This window comes from Cyprinodon tularosa, unplaced genomic scaffold (assembly GCF_016077235.1).
Source record: "Cyprinodon tularosa strain WSP-4 unplaced genomic scaffold, ASM1607723v1 ctg7, whole genome shotgun sequence".
In the NCBI taxonomy this organism is placed as follows: Eukaryota; Metazoa; Chordata; class Actinopteri; order Cyprinodontiformes; family Cyprinodontidae; genus Cyprinodon; species Cyprinodon tularosa.
Window position 1 is genome coordinate 3,249,388 of NW_024039451.1, and position 6,000 is coordinate 3,255,387.

Sequence of the window (6,000 nt, forward strand, 5' to 3'; positions counted from 1 at the left end):
GGTCAGGGTTTTGGAGGACTAATAAATGTGGCCAGATTCCTAGAAAGAAGAGCTGCACCATCCAAAGTGGGATGGATGCCATCTCTCCGAATCAGACCAGGCTTTCCCCAAAAGGATTGCCAATTATTAATGTAGCCCACGTTGTTTTCAGGGCACCACCTAGACAACCAGCGGTTGAATGACGACATGCGGCTAAACATGTCATCACTGGTCAGATCAGGGAGGGGACCAGAGAAAATTACGGAGTCCGACATTTTTTTGGCAAACTTACACACCGAAGCAACACTAATTTTAGTGACCTCCGATCGGCGTAACCGGGTGTCATTACCACCAGCGTGAATAACAATCTTACTGTATTTAACCTTATCCTTAGCCAGTAGTTTCAGGTAGGATTTGATGTCGCCCGTTCTGGCCCCCGGCAAACATTTGACTATGGTCCCTGGTGTCTCTAATGCCACGTTTCTGACTATGGAGCTGCCAATCACCAGAGTGGGCTTCTCAGTGGGTGTGTCACTGAGTGGGGAAAACCGGTTAGAAACGTGAACGGGTTGGTGGTGACCAGTGGTCAGAGATCCACGACTACGCTTTCTGCGTACAGTTACCCAATCGCCTGGCTGCTCAGGCACTTTTGGAGGACAGCTACGTGGGGGGCCTACTTCAACAGCCTGAAGCCTGGATTCTAACTCTGACACCCTCGCCTCCAAAGCTACAAAAATACTACACTTATTACACATCCCATTATCACTAAAGGAGGCAGAGGAATAACTGAACATCTGACACAGAGAGCAGGAGAGAGGAGAGGAAGAAGGAAGAGTTGGAAAAGAGTCAAGGGAGGGAGAGAGAGAAGCCATAGCAATGCTAAGCTAGCGCTAGCCTAGGCTAGCTACTTCTTGCTATCAGAAATAAAACCGTGTGAAACTGACAAGTGCTCAGTAGAAAAGTGCAGCAGAAGGTGCTATGTTTTAAAGTAGTCAGTTAGAGTTACTTAGATACAGAGATATCACAGAGAAAATAACTTAACTTCAGATGGAGATCCTCTGAACAGCTGCACACTCAGTTGCACACTCAGTTAATCCAAACAGGAAGTGAACAGGTCCAAACAGGAAGTGAACAGGGTTTGATTCTGGGTGGTGGGTTTTCATTCTCCCCCATTCTCTAAATTTTGTTGGTTCTGTCCATATTACACTTATAGAGGGATGGAAAATACAGATATAAGTCTGTGGGATGACAAAAGGTCTTTAAATTCAAAATACTGTCAACGGCCTATAAACAATTTCTGTTGCCATCAAAAATTGACGAACAACATTTTTACATAAATATGGACAATCTTCATGCAAAAATTATTTTTATGCATTGGCACATATTCACAAATGTCACAGGGTGATGTGATAAATTCTCCTTGGTCACCCTGTTTTTTTTTTTTCCTTTTTTTTTCTTGTTATCCATTCCTTGCATAACAGACCTTTCTTTTTTTTGGTTGTTTTTTTTCACCTAAGTGCTTTCACCTAGTCCAGAATAATGACTGCACATACAGAACTAATGCATCCATATGCATGGCTGCTCTGGTGACAGACTTGACAAAGTAGCTGAATTATAATTTACCTGAATGAAAGTTTTCTATCGGTACTTTTAATTATGTGTTTTCACTTTATGTGTTTTTTCCCCAAAGAATGTCTATAATACCTTTAAATAATTTTTTTGTTAAACTCTTTAAGCACACCTAATTTTAAGTAATCCTCACCTCTTTTGCATACCCAAATGGAATAGCAAATAGCTGAGGAACTGTAAGCCCATGTGTGATACAGCATTTGAAAGCTAATACCTTCTACTTTCAGAAAATATAAATTAAAATAGTGTGACTAAAATGGAGCCTAAATCGCAGAGTTCAGACATGACTCAAAGTTGTTGTTTTTCTTCTCAAAAATAATAGGTCTTTTTTGAACAGCAGTAATAAAGACATGCTTGAAAATAGGCATATCTCATTATATTACAGTTGTTCTACATTATGTCAACCACAACTGCAGAAAACTTCAGACGTCTAGGTATAACAGTTCGAGAGCTGTGGGGCTTTGAACTTGTGGTGTCACCAGTGTCTCCAAACCTCTCCAAATGTGCCAAATTGAGCCTATTGTGCCATTCAACACATAGACTAACACAGAAGAATTTCCATGGCTACAAAACATTAATGAAGTAAGTATATAGTGTGCCCTTTTAGCCATATAATTAATTAATTGGGCTTTTTTGAACAAAAATAAAACTATTTTTTTAACTGTAAAATGTTTTAGATAAAAATGAAAATGTTAAAATATAAAATGTGTATATCTCTCTACTCGGTGCGTCATTAGCTGACAGGCAAGAAGCGCTTGTGAGACTTCATCGGCTGTCCCTGAACAAAATCGAGTCACATAAGGATGTGGACACTTTTGTCTCCTCGGTAGGAAGACGATGTAAAAAAAAAGGAACCACATATTGCATGCAAACGTTATAGGAAGTAAGTCTTATTAGCAAGATGCTAAGCATTATGACCAGCTAACCCTTCTGAAGTCAAAAAATTTAAGTTATGGAGGATTTTTCACATTATGGAATGTTTTTTATTATGAATATGCTGGACTACTTTTAATCTGTGGACCCTTATGGATGAATGGAGTATGAACAATTGAAGACTGTCCGTCTTCTGGACGCCTTCAAATTTATGTTGTCATAGCTCTTTCTCATATTTGCATTTTTAAATGCTACTATATCTGTGTTAATTGCGTTTTGGTGCTTGCTGTGTTAATAAAATTACCTTTGTGGTTGAATTGTGGAGAATCTAAGATTTCTTACAATATCTAACCTGTCTATATTGGTAAACATTTTAGCATTGTAATTTTCATGTGTTCTGAAGTGTTAGACATAAACTCAAAAACGGATGGTGAAATACCAACAAATATCTTTTTTTTTATCGTAAATGGGCCTCACCTACACAGTGCCATTTGACACTGACCTAGGTTAAACTATTAAATGCTGTTGAGCAAAGGATCGAAAAGGCCAGCCAAGGATTATGTTACCCATAAGCAGAATTTTGTGTCATTGTACTTCCAGTTAAGGCAAGGCAAGTTTTTTTATATAACACAATTCAGTACAAACACAATTCAAAGTGCTTTACATTAATTAAACATAAAATATAAAGAAAATAAAAGTGGAATAAAAGCAGGCAAAGGTAAAAACATAAGAAATAAAATAGTTACAATAAACTTTCCCCAGATACCTAGGATACAAACACTTTAACTTCAACAGTCAAAGGTTGTTCTCTCCAAATGGTTTTTAACTTTGACGTAAAAGAACTCAGGATTTAAGGATTTTTTACAGACTTCTGGGAGTTTGTTCCACATAAGGGTGGATAGGACCTGAATACTGCTACTCCTTGTCCGACTATAGTTTTGGATTTCCACAGAAGGATTGAAATTGCAGAGCTGATACGCTGACAACCAGTGAAACTGAGTTTGTCTCTGATCTTCATTGAAAATGTCTTTGCAGTGTGCAGCAGTTCTCAGTCTTTATCACCTGCCTGCTCGCTCTTCAGCAGTCTCTTGTAGTATCAACACTCACAGATCTCACTCACATGTTCCTGGACCTCTGGGGTACAGCCTGCAAAGCCTGCTGAATCAGACCCCTGTAGATTCAACCTACCTCCCCTTCATCCCTTACAGTAAGTAAGAAAACCAATCAATCATCAGTTGTAATTAACCAACTCCTGTCTGATCTTTATGCTTTCTCCCCTCAGACCAACCAGAACCAGAAAGTTCAACTGACTTTCTATATTTCCCCACTTCCAGATTTTGTAAATAAACCTTAAAAGTTACTAGTTCCCCATGTGATTCTGCATTTAAGTAAAAAACAAAACAAAAAAAACTAACAAAAAAAAACAAAAAATACAAACCAACAAACAAATTAACCATCTTTTGGTTAGTTTAAAACGAAACAGAACTAAATCTTTTTTTTTTTTTTTTTTTTGGGTGCAATTTGCGTTTCCATTGTACTTTTTGTACATGGAATTCATAACAAAGTCCTGTGCATGATGATTGTTTCTGCAATTTGCAAGATACGGTTAGACATTTATCCCTCATCTCATTAGGAGCATGCACTGATACTGTCAGGCATTTATGCAAGCACTGCAATGACATTTTAGCACATAGGACTACCACATTTTATTGTCTTGTTTCTGTGAGTAATTTTGGATCAAGGTGGAGGGATGATTTTTTTATTCAGAAAACAAAGTTTCATCCCTTTCTTATTAAAACATTACTCAGTCCATATCAGTATGGGGAACTATGATTTGCATGTATGATTTGCATAGCATGTATGTAATATACATAAAAAAACAACTTAATCAGTGCCAAAAGTGGAACAACAGCAATAAAACCAAAATTCTGAGATTTGCATCTAACTATCCTTGCCAACCAATTTGACCATCTAATTACAAATTTCAAATAATATTTATTTAAAGAAAGTGATTTAATGATTTAATATTCTCTGTTTGTGCTGTCTGTTGTATGTTTTTTTACAAGTATGTCTCACAACAGAAAAGTATGGTGTGGGATGCTGTTGTCAGGTGTGCATTAAACGTGCCTCACCTAAGGATAAAAAGTGTAATATTCAGCCTCAGGTAGCTCAAAATGGTTGTTGCGCTTGGCACCTGGGACCCATGTCTCTCAGCAGGAATTGGCGATGAGCCGGCAGCTTCTGTAAGAGCCAGGTGTTGTTTTATTTATCTGAGAGCACAAGTGACCTTTCTAGAAGAATGCAACAGAGAGATCTGCCTCAGAGGGTTGTCGTTGCCACCCTCATCTGTCACACACCTAGCTGTGAAAGATAAGATTGAGAACTAAAAGCCAAGTCTGTCTTCAGAATGTCACAAAGCGAAGGCAAGACAGATTTTAACATGTAGGTTTTATTAAGCACTCGATCTGGTTATTTAATAGGTCTTTATCTAATCAGGAACAGGTTTGTTTCAGGCTTGGAAATAACCTAAATATTCCAAGTGAAATTTCAAAATGATGTGAAGGGTTTCCTTTAAATGCATGTTGGAAAGGATTCAGTAGAAGTTTTTCCTTCTTAGAGCCAAAGGTTGTTTTGCCTATTACAATAAAGGAAAAGATCTGTTTACAGTCTTTTTTTTTTTCTTTTATCAAAGACACTTTAACTACTTATCATCACCACAATATATCTCTTTACAACACTCTCTGTAATTTCTATTATTGCTCTAAATACAAAAAAAAATGCAGTGCCTTATTCTGGCCTAGTAATTCTCAGTTTTATTTTTCTCTACCTTTACTACTAACACAAAAATTTTATCCGGTTGACATAAGTTTTGTTATTGAAACTATTCTGTTTTGTCTGTGCGTTTAGGGCTGTTGTGTTTTTGTGCTGCTGAAAGGTGTACCTTTACCTCAGACTCAAGTCCTTTCCCTGTGCAATAACCTTGTAATCCTGCTTTAAAAAAAAAAATAATGATAAAACTTCAGTTATCATATATATGGGTGTTCAATGAGTAATGCCCCTGACACACTTCCAGATGTTTGATCTAGCTGAAATTTTGCATGTGAGGTTATTGAAGTCTCTATAGAGTAAGTAGAAAATTACAGCTCTGAACTATATGTGGTTTCTGTCTTACAGATGTTGGAACTGAGTAAAGTCTGAAATGGAACTTGTTGAGTGTCAAGCAGTGATCCGTTTTTTTTTTATTTGAAAGGACCACGGGAGACTTTTTATGAAATTAAAGTAACTTATGGCGATAATGCCCATTATATGACTTTGCAAAATGTTTTGCTAGGTTATGTTATGGGACATTAAGTTACTTTTACCTTTTTTTCGTTTGGTACCTTTTGACTATTTGAGCCAATGTAAAGAGTACATTTTTCCACTGTGAGATCAATAAAATCAATCAATCAATCTTTATTTGGCTCTCTTCCGGGGTACAAATTTGTCTCTGAGCTCCAACTTTCTTTTTACAATGGATGT